Source organism: Mauremys mutica, chromosome 7 (assembly GCF_020497125.1).
Source record: "Mauremys mutica isolate MM-2020 ecotype Southern chromosome 7, ASM2049712v1, whole genome shotgun sequence".
Lineage (NCBI taxonomy): Eukaryota > Metazoa > Chordata > Testudines > Geoemydidae > Mauremys > Mauremys mutica.
The window spans coordinates 105,148,598-105,170,468 of record NC_059078.1 but is presented as its reverse complement, the minus strand read 5'-3'; the positions used below and the strand labels follow the sequence as shown (position 1 = coordinate 105,170,468).

At 39.9% G+C, this 21,871-nt stretch overlaps 1 protein-coding gene and 1 long non-coding RNA gene across 3 annotated transcripts in view; one reads left to right on the top strand and one right to left on the bottom strand.

Moving 5' to 3' along the window:
- LOC123374288 overlaps positions 1-9,471 on the bottom strand; it is a 145,267-nt gene extending 135,796 nt beyond the window's left edge. For both annotated transcript variants that reach the window (XR_006581056.1, XR_006581057.1), the window contains exons 1-2: positions 9,277-9,471; positions 8,220-8,321 (exon numbers count right to left, since the gene is read on the bottom strand). This is a non-coding gene — a long non-coding RNA (uncharacterized LOC123374288). The remainder of the gene's footprint in view (positions 1-8,219; positions 8,322-9,276) is intronic.
- A 41-nt stretch (positions 9,472-9,512) lies between these two features.
- Positions 9,513-21,871, top strand: part of MGMT (O-6-methylguanine-DNA methyltransferase) — a 319,861-nt gene continuing 307,502 nt past the window's right edge. Inside the window, exon 1 of the mRNA XM_045024080.1 lies at positions 9,513-9,688. The gene's annotated coding sequence lies outside the window, so the exon portion shown is untranslated. The remainder of the gene's footprint in view (positions 9,689-21,871) is intronic.

Sequence of the window (21,871 nt, the reverse complement as noted above, 5' to 3'; positions counted from 1 at the left end):
TGGAGACAGTACTTCACGAAGGGAGATGTAGTCCAAGCCAGGCAGCACAGCCAATAGGAGAAAATGGGACATAAGAATAGCCACATCGGGTGAGACCAAAGGTCCATCTAGCTCAGTATACTGTCTTCCAACAGTGGCCAATGCCAAGTGCCCCAGAGGGAATGAACAGAACAGGTTATCATCAAGTGATCCACCCCCTGTCGCCCATTCCCATCTTCCAGCAAACAGATACTAGGGACACCATCCCCACCGTTCCCTGTGCAATGCAGCACAATAGGGAAATGTAATGTTGAACTGAATCAAAATAAAACATTTTAGGTCAGTTAAAAAAAACTGAAACATTCTAATTCATGGCAAACCAACCCAAAGTGAAATATTATTTCAATTTTTAATGGAAAATTTAAATTTTTTGGCAAATGTGAATTTTGATTTTGCAGAAACTGCATTTTTCATTGAAAAATCCATCTGACAGAAGATTCCTAACTAGCTGTAATATTGGCAAAACCGGACTAAATTTGTTATACATACCGATGACCTCAATATGTGGGACCCTCTGAGGAAAAGCCTTTGGCGGTTATTCTAGCCAGCTCAATGAAGATGTCTGACAGGGCACAGAAGTTTAAAAAGTGAATAGGGAATAGAAAATATTTTAAATTTGTATTGACATTAATGATACTGAACTTTGAAAGATTCCAAAAACCAGAAGAGAGAAGAGTTAGAGGAGACCTGAATGGTTCATAATTCTGAAGGGCAGAGTGAAAACTAATCATGGCTCTTTTTTTTCCCACCCTGTTTGATATGAGAATGTGTCTCTATTGGTTCTATATTTTCTATCCTTTAATTAAGAGAAATACAGCTTTATGCCGTATACAGACGGCCTGTGGAATTCACCACCACAAAAAGGCTATCAAGGCAAATGCTGCTGCTGCTGGATTTTAAGAAGGGCTGGATAATTTTACAATCACTATTAAAATTTGTCACAATACAAGCTAAAATAATGATAAGGGTAATCAACTTTCATGCTTCAAGGGATAAACTGATTATCTGTGGAGGGTCAGAAAGGATTTTTCCCCTCCATGTACAACACTGCTTAAGTGCATTTTGCTTTCCTGTGAAGTATCAGGTATTGGTCACTTCCATAGAAAAGATAATAAACTAGATGGATGAAACATTTGATCCATGTATGGCAAATCTTTTCCTTTAATCTTGTGCTCCAATATTTTCATAATACATCAGTTTCTTATTTAAAGAGGAAATGCATTAGACTGAAATGTCTAAAGCAGTGATACTCAGACCTTAGTGGTTGAGGAGCCAAATTAGCAATAAACATGACCCAAAAGAACCACAGTAATGTGAATTCATTGTTTCATTTACTATAGTACTATTCATATTTAAACAGTATGACAGAGGAAATATTTAGTTTTTTAATATAATTCTCACAGCAAAATGACTGACCAAGTATTATTATTTTATCAACTACAATTGGTTAAAAGCATCCTGACTGGTCAACAATTAAATCACATGGTGTTTTAATATGTGCTAGAAAGAGCTGTAGGAGACACATTAAAGAGGCACTTGGGATCCATTGGACTACTGCACCATGACTCCTATGTAATCCACTCTACTGGCAATAAGAGTGGCCTATGCACAGTACTTCTCAGGTCTGTGTAAATCCTCAAGTATCTGGTAAATTGTGTAATTGGTATATATCTATACCAAAAGGGGGAAAACATTCATTCCTGGATCCCACTAGTGATCAAGTTACCCCCATAAACATGAGGTTTGATACCAGATGTCACTCTTAAAATCTCCAGTAGCTAGGCTAGTAATCAGTTATGATTAATTCTTTCAAATGTAAACTCTGGGAATCAGGCCTTTTTCATCTAATGATTTGATTATGGTTACCTGTTCTACATGGGGCTAGATCTTAAACCAACCCAGAACTGAAGATGGTGAAAAATGCAACAGTCTGCTGAGTAAGCAGCATATTTTAACAGTATTAGCAATCTGGAGTCTGTTTGTGCTGGCTTTCTACTAGTTTCTGGGTGGAATTTAAGGTGTTGGTCTTGACCTAGAAAGCCCTGAACAACTTAAGATCTGTCTGCTTGACAGACCAGTTTTCTCCACATGCTGTCACAGTTGTGATCAGTGGAGGTACTTGTGCGGGAGCACTTGAGCCAGCAGGGTGTTTTCTGAGGGAAGACCTCAGCCGTGGAACATATGCTCCCTTAGTTTGATGTAGCCCAGATTTGTTCAGAATAGCCTACCTATGTTTGGGGAGGGAAACACTTTTGTTAGGGGACAATGTTTGTGTGGGGGATGGAGAACATCATTGGGCTTGGTTTTTATAATGGTTGGTTATTTGAGGCTTGTGGGTCTGGAGTATCTGCTAGTTCTACTTTTAATTGAATTGGATTTTTATTTTAGGCAAAAGCCAAAGAGGCCAGGCATTTTTTGTATAATGTCATACATCTAAATAATTAATTATACCATTTGATTCGCCCCACATTGATTATTATACCTCTGTATACGTATAGCACATTCCTTCTTGACTCCTTGACAAACTAACACAGAATACACATTTTAAAGGTCTTATCTGTTATACAAGCCCCTTCTACTGTGCATCTAACATTCCTCTTGCCCTTATCTAGAACTTTCCTATTTCAGCTATGTCCATTTTGAGATGAGGCAACCATAACTAAATATAGCATGTCAGGTGAGACTATACCACCAGTTTATATAATGCCATTACATTTTTTAATGTGCTATTTCCTGACTCTTTCTTAATACATTCCAGCATTTTATTTGCTTGTTGGATTGCTGCTGCTCATTGAGCAGACACCTTCATTAAATGTTCATGATTACACCTAGATGTTTTTCCTGAGAGGTTAATTCAGAACCCATCAGTGTGTTTCAGTAGTTTAACTTATTTCTTCCATAGTACATCGCCTTCCAGTTGTCAATGCTGAGTTTCATCTGCCATCATGGGAACCCAGCCACCCAGCTGCTTAAATGTTTCCTCACAATCCTTCGTAACTACATTAATTTAAATAATTTGGGTGTCATTGGAAAATGTCCAGATTACAATCTTTAAAATATTCATTCGTTAATACATTAAACAATATCAGATTTAGAAGACAAATTTTAAAAGCGAAAGCAATTAAGGACATAGAGGTAAATGGTAATTGGGATAAAATAAAACATGATTTTACAAAAGGTAGATCAGGCCATACCAAACTGATCTCTGTTTGAGAAGATAACTGATTTTTTAGACAAAGGAAATGCAGTAGATCTAATCTACCTCAATTAAAGTAAGGCATTTGATACAGTTCCACATGGGAAATCATTAGTTAAACTGGAGAAGATGAGAATTGAAAGGTGGATAAGGAATGGTTAAAAAGGGGTGATTACAGTGGATCATATTGAAAGATGAACTATCAGGCTGGAGGGAGGTTACTAGTGGAGTTCCCCACGGATCAATCTTGGGACCAATCTTATTTAACATTTTTATTAATGGGATTGGCACAAAAAGTAGGAATGTGCTAATAAAAAATTGTGGATGACACAAAGTTGGAAGGTATTGCCAATACAGTGGAGGACTGGAATATCTTACAAGATGACCTTGAAAACTGGAGTAATAGCAGTGGAATGAAATTTAATAGTGCAAAGATCAAGGTCATGCACTTAGAGACTAACAAGAAGAATTTTTGCTATAAGCTAAGGACATAACAGTTGGAAGTGACAAAGTAGGACAAAGACTGGTGTACTGGTTGATCATATGAATATGAGCCACCAATGTGATGAGGTAATGAAAAAAGCTAATGTTAGGATGCATCAGGTGAGTTATTTCTAGTAGCCAGAGGGAAGTGTTGGTACCATTATACAAATCACTGGTGAGACCTCATCTGGAATACTGTAGAAGCAGCAAAGAATCCTGTGGCACCTTATAGACTAACAGACGTTTTGCACATGAGCTTTCGAAGAAGTGGGTATTCACCCACGAAAACTCATGCTGCAAAACGTCTGTTAGTCTATAAGGTGCCTCAGGATTCTTTGCTGCTTCTACAGAACCAGACTAACACGGCTACACCCCTCTGATATCTGGAATACTGTGTGCTATTCTGATATCTCATATTTAAGAAAGATGAATTAAAACTGAAACAAATACAGAGAAGGGCTACTAGGATGAGCCCTTATGGAAGCAGACTCTAAGAGCTTGGCTTGTTTAGCCTAACCAAAAGGAGGCTGAGGGGAGATATGATTGCTCTCTATAAATACATCAGAGGGATAAATACCAGGGGGGGAGAGGAGTTATTTAAGTTAAGTGCCAGCGTGGACACAAGAACAAATGGATGTAAACTGGCCATCAATAAGTTTAGGCTTGAAATTAGACTAGCCATCAGAGGAGTGAAATTCTGGAACAGCTTTTCAAGGAGAATAGTGGGGGCAAAATACCTAGCTGGCTTCAAAACTGATCTTAATAAATTTATGGAGGGGATGATGAGATTGCCTATAATGGCATGCAGCCAATCTGCGACTGCTAGCAGCAAACATCTCCAATGGCCGGTGATGGGACAATAGATGGGGAGGGCTCTGAGTTACTACAGATAATTCTTTCTCAGGTGCCTGGCTGGTGGGTCTTGCCAAGATGATCAGGGTCTAACGGATTACCATAATTGGGGTCAGGAAGGAATTTTCCCCCAAATCAGATTGGTAGAGACCCTGGGGTTTTTTTTTTGCCTTCCTCTGCAGGATGGAGCATGGGTCACTTGCAGTTTTAAACTACTGTAAATGGTGGATTCTCAGGGCTAGTCTACACTGGCAATGTTAAAGCGCTACCGTGCTGAGAAAGTTGCAGCGCTATAAAGTGCCAGTGTAGACAAGCCCTCAGTAACCTGAAGTCTTTAAATCATGATTTGAGGACTTCTGTAACACAGTCAGAGGTGATAGGTCTATTTCAGGAGTAAGTGGGAGAGGTTTTGTGGCCTGCAATGTGCAGGAGGTCAGATTAGATGATCATGATGATTCCTTCTAGCCTTAAAGTCTATGAGTCTATAACAGAAAGCATTCCTGCACTCAGAGAATTAGACTTTTCCTCATTTACATTCTAAAAACAATAAATATACATGGGGTATCCCACCATCAAATTCTTTCAATTCTATTTCCTAGTCATTTTTAGATCCAAAACCATGATACGACTTAAAAAGCAAGCCAACTCTATATTACTATACCTGGGCGTAAATCTTCTGTATCACAAAACCCTTACAAAGCCCAATTCTATTAGAAAGCAAGTTTTGCCAAATACAATTAAAGACATTGGCTCAGTAATGTCCTTCCACAAAAGTCTGAGATTGTTTATCAAAAGCATTTGCAAGCCTTTCATACATAATTTTGCTAATTTTCTCAAAGAACTCTAGTTGCTTAAAAATGACACAGTCAGGGAGTTTAAAGAGTTTCTTTAAAAAAACCCAACTCTATATTTAAAAAAAACAACCCTCTACATTGTTTCTAATACCATCTAAGAATAGGAAAATAACAGGCCAAAGCTTTTAAGACTCCTTTTACAGTATTGTGCACATAATTACCAAAACAATTTTTCAATGAGAGGGAATGAGACAGGCCAAGCATTTCATGCTAATTATTCTAGTAGGTCATGTGAAACTTTTCAACTTCTATGTGCATATATGGGGGACTCATCCTGCAATGAGCTCTGCATGGGTGTAAGGTCTGCCTGCACAGAACTTATTGCAAGACAGGGGCACCCATCTTCATGAAGTTTAGGTATCCTTTTCCTGTATTTGTACTTGTGAAATCTACTTTCTTAGATATATAGGGGATATCATTATGCATTACGGTTAATATGTGTAATAATTGCTTGAAGATATTTTGAAAAGTATATTGCTTTTATGTAATGATGTTTGCTAGGTGGACAGTACTTTCAGAGAAAATCCAGTATGTGCCATTCATTTGAACAAGCCCTGCATATACAATAATAAAAATTAAAATATTTAAACTATAATGTGCTTTCATATTTGGTCAAAACATTGATTTCCCCCAGCCATGCATTTTGAATGAAGCACAATTAACACAGCAACAAAAAATATTAACGTGTTTGTCATTGTTTTTACATCACAATTTCATGTCAGGGAAAGATGTCAGAATGACAGGGGTAGAAAATAAAGTTGTCTACAGAACAACAGGTAGAGCAAGGATGACTCCCCCACACTGCATCCCCAAGGGATCTTAATTCTAACACGGAAGGACCAGCCTTAACAATAGTTCAATCTTCTGCCTAATCCTCCAAACACTTATGAATGGTCTTAACTTTAAGCATGAGAGTAATCCCATTAAAGAATGTGTACAGGATCAGGGCCTAACTCAGACTCTCCTGAGCCTCTCTGTGATACAAATAAGAGTGCCAGCTGCTGTCAAAACATGATGGCAAATTCTGTGATGTGGATACCTGCAATTCCTATTTGGACTCTTTTCAGTGACTTGACTAAGAACTGAACTGGGCCATTAGAAGTGAGTTCAGATCACTTATTTCACAAGGCCACTGAATGTGTTTTGGACCACACAATGGTAATAACCTTTCATTTACAAGTGACCTGGGCTATATTAAAATTATCTTAAAACATATCCTATTTAAAAAAATCCAGTCTCATCAGCATGTGTAGCCCATTATCATGCCTAAATATATTTGTCCAATAGTTTCATGTAATAACACAATTCTAAGAATAGGTTGTTCATTAATGGCTGCTGCAGAGGCAAGTAACAGTGATTAATTATCTATGCACAAAAATATCAGAACATATTAACCACATTTCTCTAATTGGTTACAACCTATTGCAAACAACAAAATGCCTTTTCCATTTTTCTTCTCTGTTGTAATACAGGTATTTTGTGTTCAAAGGCAAATGTTTCATTAAAAAACTGTTCACATCAAGCTCCGTGGATGTGATTTATATATTGTTAAACTATTTACATTAATTGCCATTCATCCTTGAGATCACTTAAGCCTGTCATTTTAAACCAATTTCTTTGTGGGTGGCAGCTAACAGCAGGAAATAGTTTGGAGATCTGGACATTTTTACCACTTGATGACTATTTTAGTAGTGATTCTTCAGTCAAAATTAAGCTACACTTTCCCTATCCAGAGGGGAACGAAAGCCAAACATACCTATGGCAAATATGCTACTTTCAGACCTGTTAAGCAGTTTTAAAGTTAAAGGGCTAGAGAGCATACAGCAGAGCTAGGTATGGTGTTCAGAAAGATCGCTCCTCAAAAAGTTAGGAGTACTGGGAGTTCTGCAATGAAGTAGTCTAATCAGCAGTTACCAAATTTTAACTCAGCCCTCGAGGCCAATATTATAGTGCTGTCAGTTGGAAACAGGGTGACCAGATAGCAAGTCTGAAAAATCAGGACGGGGTGGGGGAGTAATAGGCACCTATATAAGAAAAAGCCCTGATTATCGGGACTGTCCATATAAAATCGGGACATCTGGTCATCCTAGTTGGAAAGAACTCCTTTCTTGTCCTTATGCTGGAGTTTTTACTCAAGCAAACTCTTGAAAGTTTTAGACTGCAGAACCAGACCATTTTTGGAATTAAAGTAATGCATTTTTATTTACAACATATTTCTCTTAAAAAGAATAATTTTGTAGAATACCACAAGGAGTCATTTAAAATCTCTCCCATTTAAGTGGATGCCTCCCTTGTTTGACAGCCTCCAGCTTTTCACCCTCTGAAAATCTCTCAGCTAAATGTAAAGACCCTTAAAATTAGGCCCAATAAATTTGGGATTAAGCTTCATATACTGAAATGTTGTTGTCCTCCCAAAAATATTTTTGCATTTCATTAAAAATAAGAGCTTCCACCTCCTTGTAAGCTTTAGTAACCCTCCCCTCACTTGCCTTCTCTCTATTGTTTATAAACTTAGCTAACTCTCACCCTACAGCCTGCCTTCCGATGCACTAACCCTAACCCTCCTCCTCACGCCATATTGCCTCTTTTATAAACACTAAACATCTCACTTTGCAAACTTCCTATTTATAAACTCACTGACCTGCCCTTCCGCCCTATCTTTCCACTTTACAAAGTCAGAAAAGTGTAGAAGCTAGATCTGTCTGGATCCCGCCAGTCTTTGACCATCAATCCCAAAAGCTATTAAAATAGAACATAGGTCTAGTTTCTTTTACTGTAGCAAAGAAAATCCAAACCTGGGTATATCTCAACATATGAGGGGTGCATAAACCTGGATCCAGCTCATGGGTCCTGCTGGATACTACCAATTTTGGCAGCAATTATCCAAATTCTATTACCTAAAGAAAGAACAAGTGTAATTACTTTTAATCCACCCAAAAAGTCCATGCCCAAATACACATAGGTCACAAGAACTCATACCCATACTCAAGAACAAGACATAGTGTCACAAGAACTCATACCAACATCTGAATCCAGACAATTTTTAGCCTACATACCCAACCTGTATTTTTGTGGGTCTATTTATTATATAAGGATACACTGGAGTCCGGATGTTTGCAGTAAATTTGGGACAGCTGTACTTTTTTCTGAGAGGAAAGATTAGAGTGTGGGCTGAGAACTTGTGGCACCTGGGATTAATTCCCTGCTCCAGCACTCATGTACTGGATGACCCTGGGCAAGTCACTTAGGCTCTCTGTGCCATCTGTAAAACGGGAATAACAGCAGGGCCCTATGTTACAGGACTGTTATGAGGATAAATACATTAAAGATTTGTGAGGCACTCAGATGTGATGGGGGGCAGATAGTACCACAGACATATTTGTGATTTAACTGGTAGAGTTTTGGGGTTTGGAATACAAATGCTGTCTGGATTCAGCTCCTGTTGCACACCAATCTGGCATTTTTGGGTGCCCTAGGAGCTACTACATTTTATGGTGTTTAGAACTTGGGAACAGTAGGGCTAAAAACTGGCAGGATCCAGAATCCACAGGTACATTTTCCCACTGTTAAGTAAGCCAGGATGAATCGGGGGCCAGATTTTTTGGTGCAGTAGGAGCTATGCTCATTCTCCAGGTTAGTGGTACAATGTGAGGGGTTGGAACCAAAGCGTGCCAAGATCCACCTGGATCTGGGTACCACATCTATCCTCCCCCCCTTCCCCCGCCTCAGGGTTCATGCACTAAGGTCCTTTAGCCGGGGTCTGGGTTTTATTTTGATGCAGTAGGAGCAACGATGCTTGTTCTTTATGTTGACTGGACCTAAAAAAAGCAGCGGAATCTATGCGGTTCTCACCTTTTCCCTGCAAATTTCGCAGGAAACCTCCCACCTTAGCCTGGCCCTTCGCTGACCCTCCCGGGGGCCTGTTTCCCGCTTCGTACAACAACTCTCTCTCCCGCTCCCCTCAGCTATAGGCTACGGCACCGGCCTGGACCTGGGCCTGGGCCGCGGCCGCTCCGGGCAGGTGCGCCGGGGCGCGGCAGGGCTCGGGGGGTGCCGGCCCCACGCTCGCCCGGGGGAGGCGGACTGTGGCACGTGATGCGGCCGAAGCTAACGCGTGCAAATTGCGTAGGAGGAAATTAAGCGGGCTCGTAGCAGCAGCCGCCGCCGTCCCAACTTGCGTGCGCGGGGTGCTGCGTTTGCTCTTGTGGTGACGTCTTAGGGGCTTTTGGTGGCTTTTTTTTTTTTAAATCCCTTCTGCAGAGCGGTGAGTGCTGGTGCATTTTCTTGCGGCCCCTTCAGAGCCAGCGATGGCGGTATAAAGCGGGTGAGGTGGGCAAAGCAGAGTCTGCGCTGGTGTTTTCAGCCCCCCGCTCTCCTCCTTCCCCCTGCTCCAGGTCAGGGGGTTCGTGTTGAAGCTCCGGAGGCCTTAGTGACTTGCAAATGCAAGCGCCTCCCCGGGCTCCTCCCTTTGCTGCGGCCGTACTTAGGAGTGGGGGTTGGGTTGACACATGCAGAATAGCTGGGCCTGCTCGTTTAGGATTATTCGTACAAGGGAGCTGGGCAGCATATTTATTTGTTAGAAAGTCATTGAAACCCCCAGTGTAGTTAAAACAAAACAAACAGAAGTCGGAGAGGGAGAGCAGGTTTAAGAGTCCCCTCTTCAAACTTTTTTTTTTTTGCTGTGCCTGCAGTTCCCCTTTGAACAGCCTGGGAAAGTGCTTGAAGTGTTTGTTTTCTTCCCCTTCCCTCCCTTTGTTTGTTTGGGTGTTTTTAAAGCTTTGCAACATGCTGTGCATTTCTCTAGTGTAGGGTGGTATCCAGCTGGGACATTCTGAATAGGAAATTTTCAAGAGAATGAGATGAAACTGAAAGTGTGCTGCTTCTCCCAAAGTGACTCTTTGAAAAAGGCATCGTGGGGGTCCACACGTATTGCGTCTCAGTGATTTCCAGATCCCATTTGTTCAGTTTACAAATAAAAAGAGAGCTTTTCTTAGCTGTCAGGCCTGCAAATTCAAGTTCACAGTAGTAAAGATTCTGTTGGCCAAATGCTAATCTCTTTTACACCTGTAGAATCCCACTAATCTCAAATTATGCCCTTGGCTGCACCTTTGCAACCTACTGCTTCTAGGGGAAGTTCTTAAGGGCATAATTTGAAGACAAAATGGGTTGGCATGGATGGCACTAAAAGCAGAACTTAGTTAACAATTCTGTGGCTAGGTGAGGCTGGGAAAAAATAAAGTTAGGCTTTCCCAGAGCAGTGTTGATTCTTCGGGGCCAGCTAGTAAGAAGCAGCTTTAAAAATCTGCATTCTCATCACTGAATAATGAGATATGACTAATGCACCCCGAAAGCAGACTTGATGAGTAAGAAGGTGCCAATTTTTGTGAACCCTTTTCAAAAATAAAACCTAACTTTAAATAGCTCACTGAAATATACACTGTACAATCCTACAATACATGAAGGAGACAGCTAGAAAAAAAATCCTAGTAATGGGGTTCTTAGTTTCATGAGCACTGTGGAGTTGGGTCCAGACTCTGAGTATTTTCTACAGTGGAAGGATGCAAGCACTCCGAAACTAGTGGTATCAGTAGGCCTCTGCATCTGGAATCTGCAGGTTGGAACAGAGCAATCCTAAATATTTCATGTTTCAGAGTGGTAGTTGTGGTAGTCTGTATCAGCAAAAAGAACGAGGAGTACTTCTGGCATCTTAGAGACTAACACATTTATTTGGACATAAGCTTTCGTGGGCTAAAACCCACTTCATCGGATGCGTGCAGTGGAAAATACGGTAGGAAGATGTATATACCTAGGACATGGAAAAAATGGGTGTTGCCATACCAACTGTAATGAGACTAATAAATTAAGGTGGGCTATTATCAGCAGGAGGAAAAAAACTTTTGTAGTGGTAATCAGGATGGCCCATTTCAAACAGTTGACAAGATGGTGTGAGTAACAGTAGGGGAAAATTAGCATGGGGAAACCGGACAGTCTCTACGCAAAAGAATAAATGGGCATATCAGACGTCAAGAATTATAATATTCAAAAACTAGTTGGAGAACACTTCAGCCTCTCTGGTCACTCAATTACAGACCTAAAAGTTGCAATTCTCCAACAAAAAATCTTCAAAAACAGACTCCAACGAGAAACTGCGGAACCGGAATTAATTTGCAAATTGGACACCATTAAATTAGGCTTGAATAAAGACTGGGAGTGGATGGGTCCTTACACAGAGTAAAAACTATTTCCCCGTGCTAATTTTTCCCCTACTGTTACTCACACCATCTTGTCAACTGATTGAAATGGGCCATCCTGATTACCACTACAAAAGTTTTTTTCCTCCTGCTGATAATAGCCCACCTTAATTTATTAGTCTCGTTACAGTTGGTATGGCAACACCCATTTTTTCCATGTCCTCGGTATATATATCTTCCTACCGTATTTTCCACTGCACGCATCTGATGAAGTGGGTTTTTAGGCCATGAAAGCTTATGCCCAAATAAATTTGTTAGTCTCTAAGGTGCCAGAAGTACTCCTCGTTCTTTTTGCTAAATATTTCAGTTTTTCTCCTAATTCTTGTTTTATTGCAGGTCCCCCTGTCCTCCCTTCCCTCAGGCTACAGTGAATTGGGAGATCTGTTTGCCTTCTAGTATTTTCATCATCTTGGATTTGAGATAAAATGGAAATACGAGATCTCTTGTTATGTCAAGCAAATAGGTGACTCCTTAAGGCCTGTCCTACAACAACAAAACTAAACCCTTTAAATGCCCCGTATCTACTTCTGTCATACAAAATCTCCCTATGGTGGAAAAAAAGGGAAGCAAGTAATATTGTAGACAAAATGAACTATGTTCCAGAACTTCTCATCTGCTCAATCTGGGCTGAGGATAATTGTTTCCTGTGTAGAAAATATTTGGTAATAAGGTGCCAAATTTGTCACCCTTTTTTTTTTTAACATAAGGAGAAGGCAAAATAAAGGTTAATAAGGAGGTATTTGTTTATTGCTCTGTATGTAATACAGACAGTAAAAATATCGATAGTAAATATAAAGATCCTCATTGTTTGCTACTTCATCATTCCCAAGCAAGTCATAGTGTAGTTATTTTTAATTTCTGCATCTTCTTCATTTTTTAATTTTTTTAATTTTGGTTTCTGCTTTCACCTTATTAAATGATAGAATGCTGCACTTCTGTAGTATTTGAAATCTTCAAAGCAATTTATAAGTATTAATCCTCACTCACTCTGTATCACAGGTGACTATCTTCATTTTTTTTCAAGTAGTGAAATAAAGATACAGTGTGAATAAGTGACTTGCTCAAGGTCACTTAGTGGCAGAGTTGATTAATTCTTGAGTCCAAATTGTCCCAATGCAGGAGCGTGAGGGAAACATATGCCAGATTAGAAATTCCAGGGGATTGCTTGTGGAATATTCTGTTTGGGGGTCTTCCCTTGATTGCATAGCAAATGTAGCTTCAGTGGACCCATAGTATGGAATCTACTGTTGGTGCCTGCCCACAGAAAAATTCCTCCCTGCCTGTTGAGGTAGATTCCTCAGCTGAGTCAGAAGTAAGCGTCATGTGGAATTCTCATGGAGATTTAATGAGCTGATGCCCCTCTCCTACCAACCCAGTCCTTGTCTGGTCCATTCAGGAAGAAAGACAGGATGAAATATGTGTGGTATAATTAAGTCACAGCGTTTTAAACTTCCTACATCTGGGTATAACAAACAGTAAATTGTACAGTTCATGTAATTATTCTTTCCTTATTAAGGGACAGGGATGAAAAAAAGGAAGCTTTCTCTCCCTGGTGTACAAATATTAGGAGCCAATTCCCCTGCTTTCTTAGAGAATGTCTTCCCTTAAATCCACTTCCAACCTGGTTTAGCAGGGAATCAAACCTTTATGGAATGAAATCTGCACTGCATACTTGCTACTTACTAAGTTGTGACATCTTCACCTAACCTCCTGACCTACCCTAATGAGTCCCTGAACCGCCATGGGGAAGGCAAAAAAAAAAAAAAAAAAATCCCAAACCAAAACCCACCTATCCTGCCTCTGCCAATCTGGTGGTGAAGGAAAACTGAACTAGTGCAATACTCACAGCAGATCATAAAAGACACAATCCTTATTCTGATCCTGTGCAGGGGCGGCTCTAGGCATTTTGCCGCCCCAAGCACGGCAGGCAGGCTACCTTCGGCGGCTTGCCTGAGGGAGGTCCCCGGTCCCGCGGATTCGGCGGCACGCCTGCGGGAGCTCCGCCGAAGCTGTGGGATCAGCAGACCTTCCGCAGGCATGCCGCCGAAGGCAACCTGCCTGCCGTCCTCGCGGCGACCGGCAGAGCGCCCCCCATGGCTTGCTGCCCCAAGCACGCGCTTTGCATGCTGGTACCTGGAGCCGCCCCTGATCCTGTGGATATGTGGCGTGTGGAAGGATGCTGTTTGTGATGAGACAGAGTTCTGTCTGGAGGAGACAAGGTATAAATACCCCTTGCCCTCTTCTTTTATGCACCAGGTGGTTCTGTGTCCCCACCTGAACTGGGCACTTTAGTTCTCCCTTGGCTTAGCTCAGATACAGTTTATTTTCCCTCCCCTGGTAACCCAAGGGTAATGGGTCCATTAAAAGAGCAATCACCCGTATTCTTTCAGCTGTCCCACCAAATTCAGTTGTGGCGAGCATGTTCTCTTTGTGTATGAATCCCTTACTCTGGCAGTGCTTCTGCAGGATCTCTGGAAGGAAGGGTGAAAGAAGTTCACAGAGGTGTCATGTTCTTTACATCCAGCCCTGCCTCCTGCCCTACAGGCTGAGATCTGCAGGGTTTTTATTACGGTAACTCCACCATAGAAGTGAATGGGGCACTTTGGCTTTGGTTCCCTACCCAGTGTTCACACCTTTTGAATATCTTGTCTCAAACCATAATTATTAGTTTTAGTAGTTGATTTTTCTCTTCCAGAAAATGTAGAGGGCTTTTTATTCTTTGCGGAAAATTCTTAAATTTGGCTAGCTGGAGCAGTGCCTTTTTAGTGGTTTCCTTTGAAAGCCTGTTTAAGTGCCATCATGTCTATCAAGTTTAAATAGTCTTAGAGTTGGGGGGAAAAATGATTTCCTTAATACCATAGGATATTTCTCCTACTTACCTAGAAATACAGGCTACTCACTCTAAAAGTTCTGAAGTTGCTATGTACAGTATTTTGTTTTTTTCTCAACAGTGTTTTTTGAGTGCCTTCTATATCCATACAATATAGGTTTATCAACATTTAGTAAAAATAAAACTATAGTTTTGCTCATAGACTTGATTAGATTTATAAGTAGGAATACCCTAAACACTAAAACTTTCCTACAGTCTTGCTTGTATTTGGTAGGATAGAAGCAACTTTTACTCAAAGATTTTGTCATCAGTGTAGCCAAATAGGTGTATTTAGGGGCTTGTAAGGATGGGTTTGGCAGCTTCTATCTGCATTCCGATCCATGACAAGTTAATTACACCATTTATTCAGCAACTACTCAGAAGATCCATAGGAAACTATAGTAGTTCTACTGTAACTTGTGTTACCATGACTTCTTTATCTCCTGATAAATCTATAATTAACTTGTCACCACTGTTTAACACTTAACATATGTAGAGAATCAATTCATGGCATCACTAAAGAGATAGTAGCCTGAAGGAGAAGCTTGTGCCCTTTGGAAAGGCTATCGGGGTTTACTTAAAAGGCAAAATCAGGGAGTTGGGCAGTTCATTTTGGGAAAACTGCATAATGTGGAAAGACTGTTCCAAAGCAAGCTGGGATTTAACAGTGTTTTTTAAAGTGTAGATTTAGGTGACAGAATAAATTAACTTCAGTTGCAAAGAGGAGAAACCTAATAGTCTGGAAAGGTATATACAGCAAAAAGAAGAACAGGTTTAGGAAATAGCTGGTAGTTTTTTGTTAATGTTGTCCTTTACTTAAGTGCACAGTTAAGAATGTGGTAGAGCTAAAACAGTTTTAATCCTTAAAAGTTAAACCAATCTGTGACAGCCACTACACCCAGTCACGCTCTAGCTAAGCAATACGCTACCCCAGAGGCTGCTGATATAAAAGGTGACACCCTTGCCCACATGTTGAATGTTGAAACTGTGTAAACAGTCATGGTTATTCTCAATTAGATTAGTGGCATAGTAGCTGAATCATGGCCCCTAGGGAGCAAAAATACAGTCTTTCTGCACCAGACTTAAAAGTAGTAAGCCACTCTGCCTGGGATCAATTGTTTTAAAAATAAGTTTCAGTTTTCTGCATAATTCTTTTCATTATTTTAGTTCTTAAATATGCAGGTTTTAGAAAAAAATGTTTAGAACAATGAGCTAAATCCTAGATGTATTCAGCCTAATACTTTAAAAGATTTCCTGTGTTAGAAATATTTCCTGTTTGTAACATTAGTGTAGTCAGCAAGTATCCAACACAGCCTGCATTGCCCATTCCCAGAAGTCGAAGGGTGAAACTGAATGCACATTCTACCAATAGCATAAGTCGTAAAAGCAAGCACTTGTTAAATCTATTTGTTTTTATTATAGACATCGATCTGCCAGTCGCAATAATGCATTTATGGACATTTTTCTGCAAGCACAGCGCTGGTGGCAGTTTTTACTGACAAATTGAGTCATATGGACAGTAGTTCAAAATACTCTTACTTTATTGACAGATTGTGCAATTCTCTAGTTCACTGAGTGTTCATAAGATATCTGGATTGGTGAAGAGAATGTAACTAATGGGAAAATGTAGGACAACAGTTCTAATTTTTGAATGTTGAAATCTGTAAGGAAGTGACAGGACACAGCTACATTTCCTAGTTACTCTTGCAAACTTTTTAACTCTCTCTAGAAATTTTTCACTGAAGTCACATCAAGAAAAGAAACCTGACCTGTCCTGGCATCATAAATTCAGTCTTCCAGGTCTGGAAACTCTCTTTCCTACTGATGCACCAGATTGCTAATGGAGATAGTGCAGCCTTGTAGAACACCAGTACACCATCCACAAGGAAACTGGCACAGCTGTACAGAAAGATATTTGAGCTTTGTGAAAGTCTAATAAAACAAACTTGCACCTAAAAACATGAACACCAAAAATGCTGCCTTAATCTTGTAATTTTACAGCAGAGAATTAAATTGATCACCACGTTTATTGCCCCAAAGTAGGCCATGGTTTTGCAGGAGTCAAGTCATACATACATGCAAGTACAGGAAACTGAGTTATATCTTATGAAGATAGCATTAATATGCGCTGACTTATTTTCCCAAAATATTGTTCTTCCAGTAGTCTCTGGCAAAAAATATTACTTGTGTGATGATCTGCTCCAGGTCGCTGAAAAGTACACTCTAAAAAAGAACTCAAGTATGACCATAACTAGAAAGTATACATTTTTAAGCAGGGCTTTGGAGTTGTGCTTCGGCTCTGCTTCAGCTTCAGGCAAAAACCTGCAGCTCCACTTTGAGTAATCATGGATGGTAAGTAATTGCGGGGCGGGAGTTTTTAAAAAAACCAACATGCACCATCATTTTGGTACTAATCCATAATCCTTTTCAGGTCAACTTTCACTGCTTATTATCTATTTCATACCAGAACGCAGCACAAGAACTGACAGTGGTGTATTTTGGTGGTTAACAGGAGCATATGCCAAATATTTGTGCTTTAATACCCTAGACCAGGGGTCCCTAACGTGGTGCCCGCTGGGGTGTCTAAGTGCGCCCGTGTACTGGCCGGCGGACAAGCATCTGCCGAAATGCTGCTGACAAGCTGTGTCATCCAGAGGTATTGCCACCAAAATGCCACCGATTTTCAGTGGTATTTTGGCGGTGACGCCTCTGGATGATGCTACTTGTTGGCGGCATTTTGGCAGTGCTGCCTATTGACATTGCCATTTTGTCAGTGATATTTCGGCGGATACTCGTTCGCCGACACAGTCCTCTGTGGCTCGTCGTCTGGCACCCACCAGACGAAAAAGGTTGGGGACCACTGCCCTAGACACCATAGTTGGTTTAGCCTTTTAGAATGCAATTTTCTATACCTGTTGTCTGTTTAAATCTGGAATTGTTTAGCATTGTACAGTTTAAGGATGATGTCTGCATATGTTTATGAGTTATGGAAAAGATGAGAAAATGTGTTTAGTGGTGGGGGGGGCTTACTGAGGGCTAGTGCTTTTTTCTTGATCTGAGAGATCTTGGCTTGTTTAGCCTAACCAAAAGAAGGCTGAGGTGAGAAATGATTGGTCTTTATAAATACATCAGAGGGATAAATACCACAGGAGAGGAGTTATTTAAGTTAAGCACCAGTGTGAACACAAGAATAAATGGATATCAACTGGCCATCAATAAGTTTAGGCTTGAAATTAGGCAAAGGTTCTAACCATCAGAGAAGTGAAGTACTGGAAGAATAGGGGGGGACAAAAAACCCAATTGGTGTCAGTACTGATCTTGATAAGTTTATGGAGGGGATGGTATGATGAGACTGCCTACAATGGCATGTAGCTGATCTGCCACTGCTAGCAGCAGATATCTCCAACAGCCAGTGATGCGACACTAGATGTGGAGGGCTCTGAATTACTACAGAGAATTTTTCCCTGGGTGTCTGGCTGGTGGGTCTTGCCCACATGCTCAGAGTCTAATTGATATTTGGAGTTGGGAAGGAATTTTCCCCCAAGTCAGATTAGCAAAGACCCTGGGGCTTTTTCGCCTTCCTCTGCAGCATGGAGTATGGGTCACTTATAGTGTAAATGGTGGATTCTCTGTAACTGGAAGTGTTTCAATCATGATTTGACGACTTCAGTAACTCAGCTAGAGGTTAGGGGTCTATTGCAGGAGTGGGTGGGCAAAGGTCTGTGGCCTGCAATATGTAGGAGGTCAGACTAGATGATCATGATGGTCCTTTCTGGCCTTAAAGTCTGACTCGATTAAAAAAAATTGGTTTTAATTTAACAAAGATATGGCTGTTTGAAACAAATATGCTCAGTGTTGAACATGGAATGCTGTACCTTGGAGATTAAAGAACACTTTTTTAGGTTTAAGTGTGCACACACATTCTGTATAACAAAGTGCAGACTTGCAGAGTCTTTGAACCAACAAGTCCTATTTGTGAAGGCAGGTCCTATTTGTAAAGCTAAGTCCACGTAACCTGGAAGCCAGAAATGTATATTAGCCCCAGTTCTATTTTTTCCACTTAAAAAGAAAACAAAAACAAACAAACGCTCTCAAGGAAACTTAAGTTTTAAAGAGTTTCAGGGATTTAGGCACCCAAATCCCATTGATTTTTCTCTTCTCTCATCTTGGTGCTTCTCTCTTGGGTCCCTTGAAAGTCCCAGCTTAAATGCACAACAAAAACCTTAAATTAATACAATATTCAAGCTGTATGATTAGTATCACAAAGTCAGAGAATGTGAAATTGAGGTTCCAAGAACATTTAGCATTGACATGGTTATACTGTACATACATGCATACACTAAGCAATTGCCTCGGCAGGCACTGACCTCTAAGCCTGTGTGGAGATTGTGATGTCATTAGAATTTTGTGCTGATATAGGAGTTTAGCTACATGTATCTGGCTGCAGGATTGGGGTCATGTTATGTTCTAGCTTTTACTCCTACTTTCTGTTTAAATGTATAGTTTAATCATAAAAACATAGGGCTGGAAGGGACATTAAGAAGGGTCCTGTACTGAGGCAGGACCAAGTAAACCTAGACCCTCCCTCTCAGGTGTTTGTCCAATTAGTTCTTAAGAGCCTCTAATGATGGAGATTCCACAACTACCCTTGAAAGCCTATTCCAGAACTTAAATAACCTGAATTCAGCTGAATTTTTGGTTAAGGCAGCTCATTGGTTTAATGGTTTTGATTTTTGTCACTTTCCGTCTGAAATACTGGAAGCTAAATTGCAGTATTCAAAAGCCAGTTTTTAGTGCATTAAGGTCAGATCACATCAAGGAATTAAAGATTTTTATTAAAATAGCATGCATTAGCAAGATACAGCCCAGTTTGATTAAGGAATTAATAACTAAGATTTGTTTTGCTGGCTTCTAAATCATGCTAACTACACACTGCCTGTGCAAACTCTGTTCCCTTCAGCCAGCTCTTGTTAGTAAATAACATATACTAATGCTGCCTTGTAAATGATGGTGCTGAGTAATCAATTGCTATTATAATTATATTTAAATTGTCTGTGCCCTGGATCAATCAGTAAAATGCAAGCAATGAAATAATTATTTTCAGTAGTTAGCACATTGAAATGCAATGTACCTTTTCAGTTGTTATTAGTGGCATTATGTAGAGCCCTGCACAGGACTATTTTTTTTTAATCTCACTCTGCAGCACCCAGGCCTACCTTGTTTCTTGCATTTTTTATCCTGCTTCCACCCACAAAAACCTTAAGATCCCGCAAGAGAGAGAGAGATTCCCCCATGCTACTAAAACCAAAACCAAAAAAGGATTACTGTCGTATACATAAATGGAATTCAGACACATTTTTTACCACTAAAAGAATAAAACAAGTCTCGCTTAAACTATGTAAAAGAATACTTTAACTCGTATTGTAATAGACTTCAAATCTTTCTATTCCTCGCTTAAATTTAAGTATTAAAACCTTTATTTTAAAAAAAACCTTGCTTTATATCACTGAAATTCTATTTATGATAAACTGATGAGAGATTTAGTGTTTTCCTGCTGAATATTGTAGTCTCTTTTTTTATTTTGCCCACCCAATTCAACCCACAACAAAGTACATTTTACTCGCTCCTGCTGTTATAGCAGTGGGTCCTGCAGGACCCCAATCCCACTGCAGGACTCTAGTGTTATGTACTGTTTCCTTGCTATTGAGTGAGCTCCTCTGCACTGGCCATTTTTATAAGAAGGACACTTGATGATGTGTGTGTATCCTGTAGCCATCAGCTTGAATGCAAAATCTAGACGTGGTTGCACACAACAGGCTGAATCCTGCTTGCTTTACTCACATGAGTGGGATTACTTATGTGAATAAAGCAATTTGGATTTGCCTGGTATAGATAAAAATGTTTATTTTTTTAATTTTAAAGTACACCCAATTTATTATTAAGCAACTTTAATTACTTTTAATTTCTTTTTAAACTTGACTGAAGTTACATGGCCAAATGTACAGCATCTAATACTGTAAATGAGCTACACAAATTGTATAAATTTGTTAATTTGTCATCAGTGAGCTGGGGATATGGTCTTTGGATCTCTTCCCCATTCCACTCATGATAGTTTCCACAATCTTTCTGTTAAGAAGTGCCTTCGTATTGAAATAACTTGAGAACTCTTAATTTGGAACACGCTAGCTTCAGAAGAGCTGTTACAGTACTCTGATCATCTTCGTACAATGTGTGTAGACAATTGTGAATTTTCTTTCAGACAGGTCCACAGACTCTGATACCTGAGGAATTCTAGTCATGTTGATTCAAGAACATGAAAAAATACGGTGGACCAGTTTGATTAACATTACATGTTAAAATTGCAGAAAGAATAGAGGTTGATATCGAGTCCTGTGTCTTGGAGTGGAAGTGTCAACATTTCCGTTTTAGCTCTGGAAGACTAGGTGACTGGCGGGCTCTTCAGTAGGAGCAGATGGGCTTGCACTCAGAGTTAAGAAGCTTATATCTTCTTCCAAAAACACTTCCCAAGAATGTGTGGATCTTCCTCATTAAAGAAAAGTGTTACCACTTCGGGCCTGATCTTTTCAGAAGGGCTGAGCATCCACAACTCCAGCTGAAGGTGGCAGAGATGGGAGCACAGTACTTCCAAAATGAAAGCTCAAACTACTTGGTGGAACTTAAACTAGTGATGTCTATTTACACTGTGATGCTGTAACTGAAATATGTTCTTGAGTAGAACAGTTGCATAAAAATTTCATCCTGGAACCAACAGGGCTAAGTTATCAACCTCTGAAAATAAGGCTTTATAATAGAAACACTCAGTCTTAAATAGAATAGCAAGAGATTGCTGCTATAATTAGTGCAAATAAAACTGAGTCCCATGTTAGTGAATGCACTTTGTTTTATGTTGTGCTATTAATATTTAAAATGTGGATTTGAATTCTTTTCAGCTACCTTTTTTTAGTGCAGCTATGCTTGTTGATAATTCCAGAGTGAGAGTCTCTAAGAATATGATTAACCCTGCAGGTCATCTTATAATGTAATTATTAATGATTGATTCTGTTTATCCTTGAAATCAATATAGGAAGCAAAATGGTTTGGCATATATTTGGGGTTGATTTCTTACATTCGGTAAACATGATCCTGTGACAAGACTAGTATTGGTTTATTACTTAGAACATGTTTGATGAATCTGAAGTGTGTGATTAGTTTTATATAATTATTGTGATATGTGGTGGTTTCTTACATGACTTTTATGTTAATATGGCCAATAGTGTTAACATCTCCTGCCACTAATAGTTAGGGTGGGGATGTGTAGTAATTGATC